The 20,234-nt window shown below is 45.9% G+C and overlaps 1 protein-coding gene and 1 long non-coding RNA gene across 3 annotated transcripts in view; one reads left to right on the top strand and one right to left on the bottom strand.

Annotated features, from left to right (window-relative positions):
* Positions 1 to 20,234, top strand: part of LOC146210302 (uncharacterized) — a 190,728-nt gene that overhangs the window by 9,854 nt on the left and 160,640 nt on the right. The window lies entirely within an intron of this gene.
* On the bottom strand, positions 6,426 to 13,048 carry LOC146210306 (uncharacterized). The gene is made up of 3 exons (XR_014703523.1): positions 12,784 to 13,048; positions 12,517 to 12,685; positions 6,426 to 6,800 (listed from the first exon to the last, which is right to left on the bottom strand). It is a non-coding gene; the product is annotated as an uncharacterized LOC146210306 (long non-coding RNA).

Raw genomic sequence — 20,234 nt, 5'->3', positions numbered from 1 at the left:
GCATCTCCCTGTTTGGCCAATGTAGGCCTTTCCACATGTTAGTGGAATTTCATAAACAATGCCTTTAGCGCATTTTACATAGGGCTTACCATGCTTCTTTGTGCAAACGCCCGGCCTAGTTCTCTCTTTCGCCGTGAGCGAGCAGAGTCGGCCTAGCTTAACAGGTGCAGAAAACACCACAGGCACACCAAACCTGTTGGCCACCTTCTTCAAGTTGTGTGCCACTTTATGCACGTAAGGTACAACTACTGGTTTTGTACCCTCCTTTGGGGCCCGTTTGCGCACTTTTCCTTTCATTTTCTGCAGGAGACTTTCACTCACTGCCGTCAAGATTGTGCAGGGGTAGCCCGCATTGTCCAAACGGGACACTTGTGCCAAGAAACTATCGCCCATTTTGTGCGGACATGACCTCATGAGGGCAGACTCAAGACACATAGCAGCAACACCTCTTTTGACCGTCTTCGACTGTGCAGACCCGTACGGCATAAGATCTTTTGCAACTCTGGGATGATACATCCAACACAAATGCTTATCTGAAAGAATCATTTTCATGTCCAAAAACTGCAGACTGTTATGATCTGGTACCTCATGCGTAAAAGTTAGACCTCTACCGTGTAGTTTAAAAGCTTCTAAAATCTCATTCGTCACGTCAAGGTAGTCAATGTTATCTTGTTCTTTCAGAAGAATTAAAAAGTCATCCACATATCTAAATACTTTTAAAACCATAGTGCTGTCAAGGACATTTGTCAGGGTACGGTCAATAAAAGAAGAAAAATGTTACACAGTACCGGGGCAACACAGGAACCTATACAAATACCGCGACGTTGCAGGTAGAACCCATTGTCAAATGTAATGAATGTGCTATTAAGATAAAATTCAAGTAGAGTTATAAAATTATCTACACTCATCCCGGTTGCGTTTTGAAAGGGAACATCCCCGTTCTCTTCCACACAAAGTCTAACTGCTTCAAGTAGTTCAGCATGAGGTATGGAATAAAAGAGGTCCTGGACATCTACAGAAAACATGAATCCAACATTCTGGCTTTTCTCCAAATAGCCACTAACATCCTGTGAATTTCTAGTAGTAAATGGGTCAAACACATCTAGCTGCTGTAAATGTTTCTGCAGAAACAAACTGACCTGGTTCTGCCTTTCTCGCTCACAACTGTCCTAAAGGGCACATCCACTTTGTGTCTTTGCCAAGAAAAATACCTGCAACGAGTTGCCGACACATTTGTTTATACCTTTCGCTATCTGCACCAGACCTAAATCATTGCACAACTTCACAGCCTTACTCTTAACTCTAGTTACACTCCTTTTAACTGACCTAAAGTTTTTGCTGATTGCCTGGTCTGCCTTTTCTTTAAACACACCTTCAGGCATAATGACAAATCCACCATCTTTATCAGCCTGCAATAAACGCAAGTCATTATCTCTAAAAAAGTTCAGCACTCCTTTCGTGGCCTGCTTCTTCCTTGTTGACGGTAGCTTGTGAATAGTCTTTGCTAAGCAGTCCACCCCTTCCAAAAAGCACCGCTCTTGACTTTCGCTTTCAGCTTTCTTGGCAATTCTTCTATTCAGTGCCAAAAGTTCATGAGCTTGTACGGCAGGCTCTTCGCTATACTTTGGTCCCTTCTTGAGAACGCTCATTACAGACTCTGGAACTTGAACGTCTCCGAGCGCAGTCACAGACCCTTTTCCTCGAACGTCACTCCGCCTCTCCGTCAGCTTCAACAGTTGTTTAATTGTGACGTTCCACATGGCCTCCGTATGTTGCGAAGCATTTCGCGTGTGGACGCGCAGCATATGTTCTCCTAGCCTAGACGGGTGCTGAGCCAAGCACACAATGCGCAGCCAGTCTTGACATAGGCGAACCTGTCTCCACAACTCAGATCTGAGTAATCTACACACCCGCTTACGGTGACCAACCGACGGTTTAATAACCCAAAAAAGGGCACTCACTTCATGCGGGGTGATCCCTTTCCTGAGGCAGTAAGAGATGGATCTTGCACGAACAGAATTGGCGATGATCAAGCTGACCAAGGTATCCGCTTGAGGGTACGACGATGGAACACATAGTGGTGAAACACAGAAAGATGGGCCTGCTGTAGTAGAAATGAACCTCAACAAGAGTTGTTGTCGGGCTAGTTGGCTTGAATCATGTAATGCCACTAAGGCTATGTGCAAAAAAGACGACACAAAAAACAGAGGCAACGACAGGACGAGCGCAAACTAACAACTAGTTTATTAAGAAGTTTAACCTCTAAATATACAACATATAAGTGCATGCGCAGCGGAAAAAACCACAACATGCCTGATAAACGCGAACCACCGTCATACCCTCCAAAACAGAATTCAACAAGGCAGACTCGCTTTGGTATAAGGCGATAGACGTATCACTGACACAATTGTGCGCTTTGTTTATCAAAAACGACTCAAATATTTCGCGCGCCACTGCGTTGCTGCCACGGCCAAGTATCTTAATCTCATTTAGTCGCGGCCGGCACTTGCAATCTCGACAATGTTCGGTTAAGTTTGTAGTACATTCCTTATCCCCTAACGTGCGCACATGCTCCCCTGCTCGATCATTAACGCATCTCCCTGTTTGGCCAATGTAGGCCTTTCCACATGTTAGTGGAATTTCATAAACAATGCCTTTAGCGCATTTTCTGTCTTTTCTTGACCATACCCTGACAAATGTCCTTGACAGCACTATGGTTTTAAAAGTATTTAGATATGTGGATGACTTTTTAATTCTTCTGAAAGAACAAGATAACATTGACTACCTTGACGTGACGAATGAGATTTTAGAAGCTTTTAAACTACATGGTAGAGGTCTAACTTTTACGCATGAGGTACCAGATCATAACAGTCTGCAGTTTTTGGACATGAAAATGATTCTTTCAGATAAGCATTTGTGTTGGATGTATCATCCCAGAGTTGCAAAAGATCTTATGCCGTACGGGTCTGCAGAGTCTAAGATGGTCAAAAGAGGTGTTGCTGCTATGTGTCTTGAGTCTGCCCTCATGAGGTCATGTCCGCACAAAATGGGCGATAGTCTTGCACGATCTTGACAGCAGTGAGTGAAACTCTCCTGCAGAAAATGAAAGGAAAAGTGCGCAAACGGGCCCCAAAGGAGGGTACAAAACCAGTAGTTGTACCTTACGTGCATAAAGTGGCACACAACTTGAAGAAGGTGGCCAACAGGTTTGGTGTGCCTGTGGTGTTTTCTGCACCTGTTAAGCTAGGCCGACTCTGCTCGCTCACGGCGAAAGAGAGAACTAGGCCGGGCATTTGCACAAAGAAGCTTGGTAAGCCCCATGTAAAATGCGCTAAAGGCATTGTTTATGAAATTCCACTAACATGTGGAAAGGCCTACATTGGCCAAACAAGCCAATGTAGGCCAATGATCGAGCAGGGGAGCATGTGCGCACGTTAGGGGATAAGGAATGTACTACAAACTTAACCGAACATTGTCGAGATTGCAAGTGCCGGCCGCGACTAAATGAGATTAAGATACTTGGCCGTGGCAGCAACGCAGTGGCGCGCGAAATATTTGAGTCGTTTTTGATAAACAAAGCGCACAATTGTGTCAGTGATACGTCTATCGCCTTATACCAAAGCGAGTCTGCCTTGTTGAATTCTGTTTTGTAGGGTATGACGGTGGTTCGCGTTTATCAGGCATGTTGTGGTTTTTTCCGCTGCACATGCGCTTATATGTTGTAGACTTAAAGGTTAAACTTCTGAATAAACTAGTTGTTAGTTTGCGCTCGTCCTGTCGTTGCCTCTGTTTTTTGTGTCGTCTTTTTTGCGCATAGCCTTAATGGCATTACATGATTCAAGCCAACTAGCCCGACAACAACTCTTGTTGAACCTGTTCAATCTGTTTCGAAAGGACTTTTGATAACAATATGACGTCAATTCGATGTAGACTGCTATATGTCGAGACCTTGCGGTGAAACCCACAGTTGACCGCGTCGAGTTATCGCTATAGCTTCGTTCCCACGTGTAGTGAACATCACCAATTTTTTCTGTGCACAGATAACAAACGGTGACCACGCCTTGCAGACTACTTTTTTTTTAGTGATAGAAAGGCAAATTTCCACTTCTTTGGAATGATAAAATCTGAAATAAATCGAAAAGAATAGAACCATAATGTTCAAAAAACAAAATGACTTGAAACAGCATCGCCGCAGAAGAAACTGCATAAATATTCGGAGCATCTGCCATTTTCTTGGTTTAGACAAATCGTTTAAAGGGTCTATCAACTTGCATCTTGAACGTTCACGAGCATACTTCAGCCGACTGATTGGAAAGTCATTCTAAGGAGTTCTTGTGTGGACAAAAAAGCAGGAGGATGAGGGTTAGGTGCAGCAAGTGGCAGTGAACCAGCTCTGCCATTGTTCAACTCTCATCCTGCAGAAATGCTGCATGGCATACTGAAACAACAAAACATGGGGGTGAGGTCAATGAATTGCCACTATGATTGATCTCATGAGAGAGGAAGAGAGAAGGACAGGGACTGGTCATTTTGGGGAAGGGCTAAAAATATACAGGCACGAGGGACAGGCAAAGCGCTTTGTCCCATGTCTCTCGACCATCCCTGCCTCTTTTTTGCGCTTTGTCAAAATGAAGAAACTCCACAAACTAGGCCAAGAAACAGCATTGCAGAGAGACAGTGTGCCTAAATTTCACAACCACTTTTTGTAAGTCTAGAAAAGCTAGTAAATTCAGACTAGATTGACCAAAATTGACCACAGTAATCTGGGCATGCACTGGGAAAATGTTAGTATGTCTAACATTAAAATGAACACATTCTGATGCCTGTGCTGCTTAGCATTCTAGTCAATTTTTTCTCTCAGTGTGGCGATTGAAGAAAGTATAAAGGCATACCACTTCCCCAAAGTAAATCCAAAATTGCGTCATGTTGGAGGTAGAGTGGCGTGGGTGAAGGGAACTACTGGAATACATAAGCCCAGACTCAAAACACACATGCGTCATGCACTGCCGCTCCAACGTCGTCGCACGCGTCAGCCAAAGCCGGTCTGCGCATGTGCGCAGTGCCTGCGTGCATCGCGAGCGCTGATGCTGCGATCTGTCCCTGCCAAATATCTGGCGCGTGACGCGCGCGCGCTACACGCGTCCAGAAACCGCGGCTGTCTCCTACTCCGTTCTTCTCGTCCTGAAGTCCACTTAGCTCCCCCTGCTTCTATTCTTCACAGAATGGTTTTCTTCATGGCTTTCAAATTTTCTCAGTCCGCGCGAGATGATGAGCGAGGCAGCACCACGGACATGCAGGTGCATTCCCCTTTTGCGACGCCTGCAGTGACGCCGGCGTTGACGTCAAGGCGCATGGAAAGTGCTTTGGAGCACCCGCTTTATTTATGGCAGTTACGAGGGTTTGCCTACAGAGGGAATGTGAGGATTGCCAGCCATGTTTGCCAGTTCTTCGATTTTTCCGTACTGTTTCCTCGGGCTGTTTTTCTTCTTCTTTCATCAATGATGAAACAACCCTTCACACATTCGTGGGGACAATGTTTGCAAACAGTGTAGGTTTGCCAGTACTTGTCTGAATGGGGTGATTCCCCCCCCCCTTCTTCCCACATCTTCATTGGGACCGCTGATGAACCAACAAGGGTATCTTGTTGTACGATCCCCAGACATGTAAAAAGAATTCCGGGGCTGGTAAATTTCAAATTATGAAATCATTGTCAAGAAACACATGTGCTACTTGCAAAGCAGTGCATATTTAGATAACTGCTTGTGATGTCTCACTTTTCTGGTCGTCTTATTGCTCAAATACATTTATTTATTTATTTTATTTACATTACCCCTCAGGGAGGCATTACATATGTTTTGCATATATTTCAGAAAAATCATGTCGCACTCATGCCCTCGAGTACTGCTAGTATGGCAGTCCGCTTTCTCAACGTACCTTATAGCTAAAAATGTCGCAACAAAAGCGCAGACTGGCTTGAAACTGCAGCTCGCGGTAGTTATTATAGCTGGAGTACCATTACCAATGTACGCTTACTGCCAGCGCTGGTGCATTCACCTTCAGCCGACCTGCTCATCTTGCTATATATAGCACATGGAGCTCAATCTAAAACACAAAAACAAAAATGGGGGAGGGGGGGGTTAGCTTACCGTCAATGCTATGTAGCGTCCCCCCCCCCCCCCCCCCGCAGGGAATAAAGAAAGCGGTCAGCGCGTCATTAAAAGGAAAGTACGCACACCCACATATATCAGCGCTCACTTTTTTTTTAATACTTTTATTACAACAGAAAAATTGCCGACGATTACGATAATGCGAAATTTGAGCGTATCTCATTGGCTGTTTCAGCTTTTCGATAGATTGAAGCAAAGATTTTGAGCAAGACATATATGTACAGTTACAGACAACTTTTTTATTTTATTTTTCACGCATATTTCTTCAAGAAACACTCCACTAACAGTTCTTGACTTGTCATGAAGGAAGCTTTGTGGATCAGAAGTTCGCGGAAGGCAGCGTGTGGACCTGTAGGAGAGTTGCGCAGCGAAGAGATAGCAGCGACTGACTGCTGCCGCTGACACCGCTAGCGAGTCAAGTCAACGTGGCTCTGCGTTTCGGCTTAGGATGTATGTACCGTGATCCGCTTACACCGGAGAACACCGTCGCCGCCACAAAGAAAAAAGGTAGGGCAGGGACACGCAGCGGCGAATGGTGGCAGGAGTGCGCGCTGCCCTGGCTGCGGAGCTGGTTACGAGGGACAATGCAGATGGCGATGCGAAACGCAGGAACGGGCGCCAAAGAGCTGTGCTCTAAAAAAAAAAAAAAGAAAGCTGTTAAGCACGCCAAATGGCCAGATCAGGGCAGCGCAAGGAAGTACATGTCCGGACAAATTCTAGGGGCAGTAAGTAACTAAAGTGACGTCTTGCATTATTCTTTTGTTGCATATACAATGACAGAAACTAATCCTTTGACTCCAAAGAATGCCTCAGTGGCAGCCACTTATGCATTTTACCGTGGTTAGCGCGAGTGATTGCCGTTCTATGCTTGTTATGAAAGCAGGTAATGCTGGTAGTGAATAAATAAATAAATATATAGGAAGTACTACACTGGATTCGCAATGCAGCAAAGACGTACCTCTAACCAACGAAGAGAACAGAGGAGGTTCAAAGGGGAAGGGTCGAGAAGGAGCGGTGTAACGCGCTTGCGAAACTAACCCTCTTCTACTGGCAACGTTGCTCATAACTGCCTGCTACCCTCCCCTCTCCATTTCATTTCTCCAAAAATTTAGCCTGAATTCATTGCGGCAGCTGCGTGGTGCTTACCCTCTTGGTAGGTATTTCACACCTATTTCGCAATGCCGACTCTCTTCTCTAAGGTAAAATGAAATTGGTCATCGCCCTTTCCTCAGCTCTCACTAGGTTACCAACGCCAGTTTCTATGGATAGAAAAGCCCGAACTAAAGAAAAAAGAAAATGATTACTGTTGATTGAAACAGACTTTATTGCAATTTTATTATTTGCAATAACGTTAGATAAAAGTAATTCTGCGCCAGAGAGTTCGCAAGAATATACTATAATTGCTATAACTTCAAAAATGATAACAGCTCAAAAGATGGGTATCAAAGGAAAGACAATACAGGTGTCGATTTCAGCCAGAGTCCATGACGAAACCACCAAAGATGTATACTTCGTCTCACAAAATGTTTTTAGTACTGCGAAAGGCCGGGCGCCATGGACCAAGCGCACTTGGACACTTGCGCGCGAGCGAGGCGAACACGTTTTCCTTTTTTTTTTGTACTTTGTAAATAATGTACAAAGCTTCCCCTGTACTTTCTTGCTATAGCTCCCCTCTGCACTTTCCCTCACTATCCTCTGCCCATCATTTTGCTTTCCTGCCGGCTGCAGCTCGGGCGCTTCAGATTTTAGATACCAGTTGAAGTGGCCGGCAGCACTCCTTTCCTTCCTTTTGTTTGAATAACCACTACCCTCACCACCTATAATAGGCAATTGTGCTCCCACTGTCGCCCTTGCCGATTCGAGGGGTGCGTCGGAGCAAAATTACCTATTACAGTGCGCATTTGAATGGGCCAGGGAGCCCCTGCCTTTCGCAGTGGTGTGAGTCAAAGTATAGTATACAAGGGCCACATAACTATTTTCCATCATATCGCACCTTTCCATTTTTGGTATGCACTTGAGCTATCGTGAATGTATGTCGACGATGTATCATCAACTCGCTCAAGCTTCTAATCTATCAAGAACAGTGAACAACAACGAAACGAGGTGACGATCAACCTACTTTTCATTTACGTTACGCACACTGGTCATGGCCGAATTGAGTAGCAGCGGCGTGCGTTGCCGCTCAAGTTCAGCCATGGTAAGGCAAGCTAGCACCCCCGCAGTCCTGCTATCCGTTGTAGTCAAGCTAAGAACAGGTGAACGCTTTCCCCTGCGCACGGCAAGGAGAAAAATGGAGCTTTGAAAACCCATCTTCCAACAAAAGAAAGCTTCTCTACAAAGCAAAAGTTGGGTCGCTCGGCCAACTGGGGGCAAGGCCGGTAGGCACTTTCTCAGTCCTGAATCAGTAGCGTAGCCTGGTAGCATAATTTGAACTAAAACCAAGATGGCCACCTTGGGATCCCCGCCTTAAGCTCCGCCGTTAAGCCGGTAAGAATGTGACGCGACAGCGTCGCTCTCGGCATGTGCACGCACGTATGCACATACACACGCGCAATGTTTTCTTTCTTCACGTTTAAAATTTTTAGTTTTTAGTTTTCTTTTATTTATTTCTTTTATTTTTGTATAATTTATTTTCCTTATTTTTTATTTATTTATTATTTTACATTTTTATAAACCAATACTCAGCATCAGCAAACATTGCCTTTCCATTCTGAACCCTTTGACACCATTGAAGACCTTCTTCATGTATTTCAATAATCAGTTACACAGAAGATAAATTCGGATTGTTGGAGTTTAGCAAGGGCAGTCAAAGAGCATCAAACCGACCCGGAAAGCCAACGGGCATCTACTGATAAGTTTTGCTTTCTTCTCCAAAGCGACGGTGATGCGCAAACCAAGCAAACTCGCGATTGTCTCTCATAGGCTTCCTAGTAAATAGCAAAGGCACAAGAAAAAAAAAATCTCCATTATATAAAACTTTGGGTACAGCAATTAGATAGGGATGACACTATGCGGATTAACGAGGGGTCCATGTAGGACTCGCAGAGCAGTTTGTAATTGCACTCAGCAGCCCGTCCGGTGGGTCCCACCACGCCTCAGCTGTCAAAATACACATCTAGGTGTCGCTGACGAAAACCGCCAGGGACAGAGCAGAGGTCCCTCGACCGGGTAGTGTGTTCTCTTGACAACGAAAGGTTAGTCCAAGCACAGCACATTAGGTTACAACGTGACAAGCGCGGAGAGAACAGCGGGCACTAACGGACGGACACGGAGCTGACTGATGAAGTGATCAAAATATGGTAGGCAGTGCATAATCAGCGTGCCGCTCACGGTTGCCAGACTTACTTTTGTAAACTGCAATACTGCAGGCCGTAAAGGCCTGCAGTATTGAATAAAAAAATAAACCCTCTAGTCCACACTGATGCTGGTGGTGTTGGCATCGGCACTTTTTTGTTAAATGCACTGTCACACCAAGTGTGGCAGTGAAAACTTCCATCCTTTCATATCAGCCATCATTCCATAACATTCCATACTTTCTTGGCATTGAGGTATTTAAAAGTGAGCAGCGCAACGGAAGAACCGAAAATGGACATGGAAAAGTCCTAACGGAGAGACTAAAAATGAAATCGACTTCATAATGTGTTCAACCCCCGCCATTGTGCAGGATGTAGAGGTAATCGGGAAAGTTCGATGTAGTGACCACAGGATGGTGAGGTCCCGAATTAGCCTAAATCTGAAGAAGGAACGCAATAGATTAGTAAGAAAGAAACCCATCAACGAATTAGCGGTGAGGGGGAGGGCAGAAGAGTTCAGGATCTCGCTACAGAATAGGTATTCAGCTCTAACTGAGGATGGCGACATTACCCTAGAGGCAAGGAACAATAATTTCAGAGATATCATTACTGAGTGCGCGGTAGAAGTAGGCGGTAGGATAGTTAGAGAGGACACCGGTAAGCTGTCTAAGGAGACGAAAGATTTGATTAAGAAACGGCAGAGTATGAAAGCTTCCAATCCAACAGACCAGATCGAATTGGCCGAGATATCAAAGCTAATCAATAAGCGCAAGGTGACCGATATAAGGAAGTATAACATGGAGAAAATTGAGCATGCTGTAAAGAACGGGGGAAGCCTTAAAGCGGTAAAGAAGAAATTGGGCATAGGCAAAAACCAGATGTATGCGATAAGGGACAAGGCGGGCAATGTCATCACTAATATGGACAAGATAGTCAAAGTAGCCGAGGAGTTCTATACAGATCTCTACAGTAGCCAAAGTAGTCAGGACCGTAATGAGATTGGCGGTAGGGAAAAACAGTCGGACGTTCCACCAGTGACGAAGGACGAGGTCAAGAAAGCACTAGAAACTATGAAAAGGGGGAAATCAGCTGGAGAGGATCAGATAACTACAGATTTGCTGAAGGACGGGGGGGATATCGTGCTAGAAAAACTGGCCACCCTGTATACGCAGTGCCTGGTGTCATCGACGGTACCGGAAGCATGGAAGAATGCAAACATTATCCTCATTCACAAGAAAGGGGACTCTAAGGACCTTAAAAATTACAGACCAATCAGCTTACTGTCTGTTACGTATAAGGTATTTACTAAGGTAATCGCTAATAGAATCAGGACAACCTTAGACTGCAATCAAGCAAAGGATCAAGCAGGGTTTCGGAAACGGTACTCTACTATCGATCATATCCATACCATCAATCAGGTGATAGAAAAATGCGCGGAATATAACCAGCCCTTATACATAGCATTCATTGATTACGAAAAAGCATTTGACTCAGTTGAAACCTCGGCGGTGATGCAGGCATTGCGAAATCAGGGGGTAGACGAGCCGTACGTGAAAGTGCTGGAAGATATATATAGTGGCTGCACAGCAACCATAGTTCTGCATAAAGAAAGTAACAAAATTCCCATAAAGAAAGGTGTTAGGCAAGGAGACACAATCTCCCCAGTACTATTCACAGCTTGCTTAGAGGAAGTATTCAGAGACTTGGAATGGGAGCAGTTAGGGATAAGGCTAGATGGAGAATACCTCAGTAATCTGCGATTTGCTGATGACATTGCCTTGCTAAGCAACTCGGGAGATGAACTGCAAATAATGATTGATGACCTAGACAGGAAAATTAGAAAGGTAGGCTTGAAAATCAATATGCAGAAGACTAAGGTAATGTTCAACAGCCTCGGGAAGGAACAGGAGTTTACATTAGGTAGCGAAATACTGGAAGTAGTAGGCGAATATATCTACTTAGGACAGGTAGTAACCGCAGATCCGGACCATGAAAAGGAAATAACAAGAAGAATAAGATTGGGATGGAGCGCATTTGGCAAGCACTCGCAGATTATGACTAGCAGCTTACCGGTATCGCTCAAGAGGAAAGTATACAACAGTTGCATCTTGCCTGTACTCACTTATGGGGCTGAAACGTGGAGGCTAACCAAGAGAGTTCTACTTAAGTTGAGGACAACCCAGAGGGCTATGGAACGAAAAATGGTAGGGGTAACATTAAGAGATAGAAAGCGTGTAGAGTGGGTCAGAGAAATAACTCAAGTTAACGACATTCTAGTGGAAATTAAGAAGAAGAAATGGACATGGGCAGGACATGTAGTGCGAAGAGAGGATAACCGATGGTCGCTGAGGGTAACAAACTGGATTCCAAGGGAAGGAAAGCGTAGCAGGGGGCGGCAGAAAGTTAGGTGGGCGGATGAGATTAAGAAGTTCGCAGGGGTCAAGTGGATGCAGCTAGCACAGAACCGGGTTAAGTGGAGAGATATGGGAGAGGCCTTCGCCCTGCAGTGGGTATAATCAGGCTGATGATGATGATGATGATGAGCGCAAAGGTCTTACTCTACAGCTCCCCTTTGCCAGTGCATGCAACCAGGCAGTTACGGGCCACTTTTGTATACGCCACCAATACCGCCACCCAAGAGATGAACAAATACTGCCCATTCTATCTTTTGTACACTTGGTGCATAAGTGGACTGGTGGGTTTCACTTATGCAGAGGGCAAATGTAACAGCTGTAGTCTCAAAGACAAGCAAATTGGACACGGGGATTTGTCTAAGTGGAAACTGGGGCAGCTCACATGCTACTGGTGCAACACCGTCATCAGTAAAGCTTTTCTTCCATAACAAAAGAACACATGCTGTGTTGACTGTCTGGACAGCATGGTTCAAATTAAACGGACAAAAATGCAAAGCCTCCAGAGAGGTTGTCATGCAAACAGGGGCCACGTCTGTGTTCCCTACAGTGGAGAGAAAGTTGCTTTATCCTCACTACACTTGTATGCAGACATTCCTGGAAAAAGATTTAAAAAAAGGAAATAATATTGATGTAATTACTTACTCTTTGCAACTTGCCATGTATCAAATTTGTAATCACTGTCAGGCTCTGGTTTTCGTATGTTTCTTGATTCCGGGGTGCCTGTCAGTGGTGAGCATTTTGACGGTCACTTGGTGAGTTCCTCAAGCCCCTTCACCAAGCCTTACTTTTCCACGTTGTTACTTGTTTTGACCTTGTCATTCGGCAAAGGATTTGCACAAAGTTATTCAGTTTAGCAAAAACGGCGTGAGCAAAATAGCACTAAGAATATCACAAAATGTAAAGACCAACCTCTCCAAATTGCACCTGGACAAAGTGAATGACTTTGTTCATTAAAATGTCCATGAAGGTGTGTAACTTTGCGCAAAATCCAGGGGCGTCGCAGTGCCCATCTCCTGCCAACTCCTCTTGGGCACTTGTCAAAACATTGCCTTGTTCAGTGTCCCATACCTGGAAAGAATATTGTTGCTCAGTATGAAAGACCCAGACGAAGACAAGCCCCATTGTCCAAATGTGAACTGAGGCTCCTGCTTTCAAATCTGAAACATAGTTCAGCTGCCTGAAGATGCCCGTTCACTATGCTCACTGCCAAATTAGTCTCTAGAGGTGTGCATGTCTTAGCTCAATAACTACAGACATTTCATTTACATTTTTACTTGGAAAAACAAAAACTGAGCCAAGGCAAAAAATGCATGTTTTGCTGTATTGCAGAATTGCAGGCTGGAAGAGAATCCTTTGGTTTGTATATAACACACATGTTGATGTCACCTGTATGTTTGCCTGCTTTAGCAGCCTCAATGTCCTTTTGTGAGCTTGCATCAGGGAAGCAAGTGGCAGCACATAGCACTAAGTTTCCCACAGGCTTCCTTCTAAGCATAGAGCCATAGACGGCAGTGGAAACCTGGCTTGGTGTCTGGCACACTTTGAAGAGAGCCATCACCAGTGAACTTTTGAAAACAATGAATTTCCACTGGAACGTCGGAAGCCTCATACCTGGAAACGAAAAGTGTCATACACCACACATGCTTAGCGCAATTACAAGCTTGTGAATGTGTAGCAGTAGTACTTGGAAAGTAGTACCGCTGCATCATCATCAGCAGCCTGACTTGCATCGGCCAAGGAGCTTGTCGAAACACCTCCTCTCTGGACTTTTGCAAACCGCCTCCACCGTGTTGACACCCCAGCGAGCAATATGCGATTGCGTAAGCGAACCACTCATCAGCAGTCGGCGATTTTTTTGCTGCTCGGAAAATCCTACCTTTGATGTTTGGTAATCAGTTAAGCTGTCTAGTGTATAATGGCGCGTTAGATGATTGATAGACCTTCCTTAAGGGAATGTTTGCTTTTATTAGGTGCACCTTTAAATGATGCTTGTAGTTTTTAATACCATGTTGTCGAGAAAAATCGGCCCTGATAGTGGCTAATATCCTGGTAAGTTTGAAGCGCTTGTTCCTTTTAGAGGCTGGTACAGAAACAGAAAAATGTAACACGTTATAATCAGTGACTCAGTAGGTGATCGCTTTACTATCAAATATCAAATAAGCACTTGACACCTAGTTGCTGCTCTCGTGATAACCTTGCAGTAGAAAATGTTTCCTAGAGTAGATACTTGGACATGGCGGTGCATTTTAAACCTGAAATAGAGTGTTGCCTTATATGTTATTTGCAAGTTTGTGAGAAAAACTTGGTGCCATGATTATCTTACTTGCAGGGATAAAGAAAAAGTTGACTGCAGTGAGCAAACAGGCCTTCGTCGATAGTGGGTCCAGCCGACAGTTAGTCATCTGTACTGGTGCTCTGAGTTGAGACGATGGAGAGCGACTGGTGGCCTTGTGGAAAAGTGAGTTTTCACTATTATTTCTTTGTCATGAGGCAGTTTCTGAAAGGTTGTTTGTGAACCACGTTCAGTAATGTTGATATGCTTGACATTAACAGATTAGCAGTTTAGAGCCTGGATTTCTAATGAGGCCTACTGATTTTATGTGATAAGTACCTTAGGAAAAAAAAGTGTGCTAGAAATTGCTGCATGCAGCATATTACTGTCTGCACATTTTACCATTTTCTCTGTTGCCTACTCACTAAACAGTTCATGCCTCTAAGATATGCTCTTACTTAAGGCCCTAGATTCAGTTGGTGAATCAGTTGCCGTTGCTGGTCAGAACATAAAATTGTCCTCGTTGTCCTGCAAGGGAAGTTGTCATAAGGACAAGCAAGCTGCTGTACTTTTGTGCACAGATAAAGGAGGCAAGTTGTGTGCAGGCGCTTATGAAACATAGAGCTTGAGACTCATGCTCATATGTGAATGGGGCTGCCTTAGCAAACTTCCACAGGCTAGTGTATGAAAAAAAGGGAAGAAAAATGGGATAAGAGCGTAGATTTCATGCTTCCTCTGACAGCCTTGATTTTCCTCGAACATTTCAATATAGCCAAATGTAAACATAGTCTCAGAGCTGGGATAGGGCAGAGTTAGAAAATTACTACCGAAAACTAGCCCTGAAATCATATCAGGCCATTTGTTTGCAAGTGACCTGGTAAGCAGCCGGTTTGTTTCACGCTCGTACATGAAACAACACACACACACACATGCACGCACGCGCACACACACCACGGGAAAAGAGATGTACAGATGGAGGGACAATCAAGGTGTTAGTGGAATGATGCCTCTAGTTAAAGGGTTGAGTATTTTGGATGCAGTCAAATGCACTTACAACAATATTGAAGTGCCATAGAAATATCATTGTTATAACTGATTTAGGCTGAAAAAGCAAATAAAACATTTTAAACTACACATTTAATGAGGACGAGGTGGTCTACACTTTTTATTTTGTAGCGGGAAAAAAATCCATAATCCGTAAGCGTTGTCTCTTTCACGGCAATCTGGCTGACATCTTTCTGCGGGGCATCTAACTGTTGAACATTGTGCTGTGGAAGGTTCTTAGCAAAAAAAAAAATCCTGCAGGGAATCGATCATTAGCCCCCTGGTGAGATGCACAGGTTCTGGTTCTTCATCTCTCGCAACTGTATCATTGGCATGTAAGTCCGACACTCTGGAGCATGGTCGTGTTGGCAGGAGCTTGGCGACCTTTAGCATCGCTGGCAGTTCATGATGGTCAAGGAGAACTGCACTGGGGCGAGATATCCAAGTCTGGTGCCGGCGTTCTCGGACAATCCTTCATTGCTGTTTACAGAAAATTCATAGCGTGTCTGGTGAACAGCCTGAAATTGGTCAAATGGGTCAACCAACGCGTTTTCTTGCTACTTTGTTGTCATTTTAGAAATGCTTCTTTGCAAATAGTTATGTACTAGGTGTAAACAGTGTGGAGCCAGGACCATGCTTTGGCATTATTTGAGTGTGACACACATTTAAAATGGGCTTTGCCAAATATTCGGCCTCCTTGCCTAATTGCTTGTTGGTTGGCTTTCTTGCGTTGCAACAGTGCTGTTAGGAGAATCAATGAATAATGAACACAAATATTATTTGTGCTCAAAAATTACCCACGTCCTCATGTAGAATAACTCCAGACGTCGTATCTCAAAGAAAAGGCAGGATTTTAGCAGAGAAGACTACCATACATATCCAGAGCAAATTTCCAAACACATTTTCAAAGCTCGCTTTCAATTTAACAAAAACGAAAGTTTCGAAAAGTTTTCTTCTTGACAAATAGTTATTTGTAATTTTGGTAATTTGCAGCACTTCCCACAGGTACATGTCTCTCTTCAGCAGCAAACATGATCTTTGGTATCTGAATAAAAATTTTATTTACTGGTTATAGCTTAGACATGCCTAAAAGGAAAGTTTCAAAAGAGCCCTACTTAACAAATATGAAACATAATTTTTGCTTAATACAACATTTTGGGCGAGTTGGTTACGTACATTCATTATTACAGCGCAAAGACGGACAGGACAAGAAGAGGACACAACAGCGCTGACCAACACACATGGGACGGAGTGAAATGAAGGGCGAGATCTAAGAACCTGATAGTGTCATTAAGTGGTGTTTCCTGTGTTATAACCAATGGTTCAAGACACTCTGTGAACACTGAATGAATCTTTAGGAACTGCTGCTCAAAGCTGAGGTTGTCGTACTGTACAAACACAAAGTAATCGTCAACAAATCTAAAAATGCGGCACACACCAAACCCTTCCAAACGATCTTGCAGTGTTTTGTCACGCAAGGCCAAAAACATATCGCTCAGAATCGGGGCTAGGCATGAACCAATACATATTCCGTCTTTCTGAATGTACATATCCCCATTTCAATCTACAAAAGTCGAACTGAGATAAAATGATAACAATTCTAGGAAGGCATCTGCAGCAATTCCGCACTCGTTTTGGAAAGCTATGACACCATGCTTTTCAATGTGGTTATTCACAGCTGACAGTATCTCCGCCTGCGGAATTGTGTAATTGTAAAGAAGACAAAGAACAGAAAAACGCTGCGGCATCGCCATCACCATCGCTTGTCTCCGGCGCCCATCTCGCTCGCGCTGAAGCTGTGCCCTGCGGCTGGTAATTCGACCCTGCTGTGCCCGAAGTACTGCCAGTGCTAGACGTTCCAGCCAACCATTAAATCCACATTTCACTTGGTGGAGGTGAATCTGAGGTTCCCTGTACCAATCTTGCCCTGGAACTTCGCAGCAGAACATTGACTACCCCAATGACGGAGCCGACTTCATTGCACCTACCTCCGCCAGTCACCTGCACAGGCGCCGTTCGTCAACGGGACCCGGCTACCTTCAGTGGAAGCAGCGATGACGACGTCGACGATTGGCTGACCACTTACGAACGGGTCAGCCGTCAATAACTGGGACGACAACCGTAAGCTCCACAATGTCATCTTTTACTTGAGCGACGTCGCTAATCTGTGGTTTCGAAACCACGAGTCGGACTTTGGCACCTGGGCGAATTTCAGTACGAAATTTTCTGATGTCTTTGGCCGCCCCGCCGTCCGAAAACTCCGCGCGGAACAGCGTCTTCGGTCGCGACTGCAGCTGCCTGGTGAAACGTTCACCAGTTACATTGAGGACATTGTTGATATGTGTCGTCGCGTTGACCCGACCATGACCGAGGCCGCTAAAATACGTCATGTCCTCACAGGAATTGATGACGGCGCTTTTCACATGCTCATCGCGAAAGGCCCCACTACGGTCAAGGAAATCTATGACCTCTGTCAAAGCTACGACGATCTCCGGAGGGAGCGTGCTTTGATTCGCCAGCCTCATACATCACTTGCTGGACTAGCCGCGGAGAGGGAGTCCTCTAGCCTCTCTGAAGACATCAAGGCTTTTGTACGCCAGGAAGTCGCGCGACAACTGTCCCTGCAGCTAAGGAGTTAAGGAGTCGTCAACAACTGGCCTTGTTCCGGAGCTTCGCCATGCAATCCAACAGCATGTATCTGAAGTCCTCCCTAATCCTGTTCCTCAACCAGCTCCGGTCGCACCTTCAATGCCGTTACTCACGCCCACAGTTTCATCGTCCGGCGTTGCGCCACTGAGCTACGCTCCAGCATTCGCGCCGGCTCCTCCTCAAGTATTGCACCGCACGTATGCCGAAGTTACTTCAAGTCCACCGCCTGAGCCAGCATATGCCTATGCTTCGCCCCCCATGCGGTCGGCACCAACAGCTTTTGCTCCCCCCTTGCTTCCGACACGATCTCCATGGCGCACATCAGACAACAGGCCTATTTGCTACCACTGCGGCATCCCTGGGCACACTACACGCTACTGCAGGCGCCGAATAAATATGGCCTTTGCTGCACGGCCTGCGCCACCTTATTTGGCCCCCCAGTTCCCAGTCCCATCGGGTCCTCCAACAGCACCCCCTGAACCTCCGGACTTCCGCCCTCGTCGTTCGCCATCACCACGTCGCCGCTCCATTTCGCCAATGCGCCGACGACCCGCTACCCAGCCGGAAAACTAACCGCCGCAGTTCGCGAGGCACGAACTGCGTATCCGACCGAATTTCAAAGTCCTCGTCTTAATCCCGCGAATGTTATTCCTGTCATCGTTGAAGGTGTTCATACTCTTGCGCTCGTCGACACCGGTGCCGCTGTATCAGTTATCAGCCAAAAACTCTGCCGCTCCATCCGAAAAGTGACTACGCACCTCGAGGGACTATCGCTTCGTACCGCATCCGCTCACAGTATACAGCCGACAGCTGTCTGCACTGCTCGCGTCGTCATTGCTGCAGCCTTGTACATCATCGAATTCGTCGTCCTCCCCACATGTTCTCATGACGTCATTCTTGGCTGGGATTTCCTGTCCCAGCATCATGCTATCATTGACTGCGCCAGTCCTCAAGTAGAGCTCATTGAATCGAGTGATGCACCGTCTGATGCCCTGCTCCACGAGCCGTGTCCTCGTTTTGCGACCAAACTCCTCGTAGCACATGACACAACCATCCCACCCGTTAGCGCTGTTCTGGTTCCCCTCACTGCCTCTTTTACCACCGTCGCGACAGTCCTCTTTGTGCCCTCTAACGTTGTCTGCCGCCGCCGCCACTTACCGCTGCCGTTTGCCGTCCTTGACATGAAAAACGGCACTAGCACACTTCTGGTAGCCAATCCTCTTCCGTCTCCCGCTATGTTGATCGAAGGGGAGTGCCTCGGCCGCATCGAGCCCGTGGACCTTCTGTTCACCTTTGATGATGTGTCATTCCCTCTTTGCCAAGTTGACGCCTTGACTCCAACTCGTGTGGCTTCAGATCCGCTACAGCGGGACCTTTTTGACCATTCCGTGGACAGCGCTCTAGAACCGCGCCACCGCGAGCAACTTCTTGACCTTCTACACCAATTCCGCGCCTCCTTCGACATTCCGCAATCTTCCTTGGGCCGCACGACGACCGTTTCCCACCTCATCGACACTGGCGCTCACCCACCTCTCCATCAGCAGCCGTATCGGGTGTCCCCGACTGAGCGCCGTGTTATTGCCCAACAAGTCGATGACATGCTGCAACGCGGAGTAATTAGAGAATCCTGTAGCTCATGGTCGTCTTCTGTGGTCCTAGTTAAAGAGAAGGATGGCTCCATACGATTTTGTGTTGATTATCGCCGCCTCAACAAAATCACTCGTCGTGATGTGTACCCCCTCCCACGAATCGATGATGCCCTAGACTGTTTGCAAGGCGCAGAATTCTTTTCCTCACTCGATTTACGCTCCGGGTATTGGCAGGTGCCCATGGCAGAGGCGGATCGTCCTAAGACCGCCTTTATTACTCCAGACGGACTATACGAATTTAATGTTATGCCATTCGGACTCTGTAACGCCCCAGCCACATTTGAAAGAATGATGGACACTGTACTGCGCGGCCTGAAATGGAACATCTGTTTATGCTACCTCGATGATATCATCGTCTTTTCAACCGACTTCCCGACCCACCTGACTCGACTTCGCCAGGTCTTCACCTGCCTAACCCGCGCCGGTCTTCAACTGAACCTCAAAAAGTGCCGCTTTGGTGCCCGCCAGCTCACAATACTCGGACATGTTGTGTGTAAAGATGGCGTTCTGCCTGATCCTGAGAAGCTGCGCGCCGTCGCTGACTTTCCGAAACCGACCACTTTGAAACAACTGCGAAGCTTCGTGGGCCTCTGCTCGTACTTTCGTCGTTTTGTTCGGAATTTCGCAACCATCATAGCCCCCCTTACACAGCTCTTGAAAGGCACCCCTAACCTCTCCTCTTGGTCGCCAGCCTGCGATGATGCATTCGCGACACTGCGCAATGTTCTGACGTCACCACCAATCCT

The sequence above is a fragment of the Amblyomma maculatum genome, chromosome 1, assembly GCF_055883805.1.
Source record: "Amblyomma maculatum isolate TAMU_Amacu chromosome 1, ASM5588380v1, whole genome shotgun sequence".
In the NCBI taxonomy this organism is placed as follows: Eukaryota; Metazoa; Arthropoda; class Arachnida; order Ixodida; family Ixodidae; genus Amblyomma; species Amblyomma maculatum.
The sequence above is the reverse complement of the archived record's forward strand: the minus strand, read 5'-3'. Positions and strand labels throughout refer to the sequence as shown.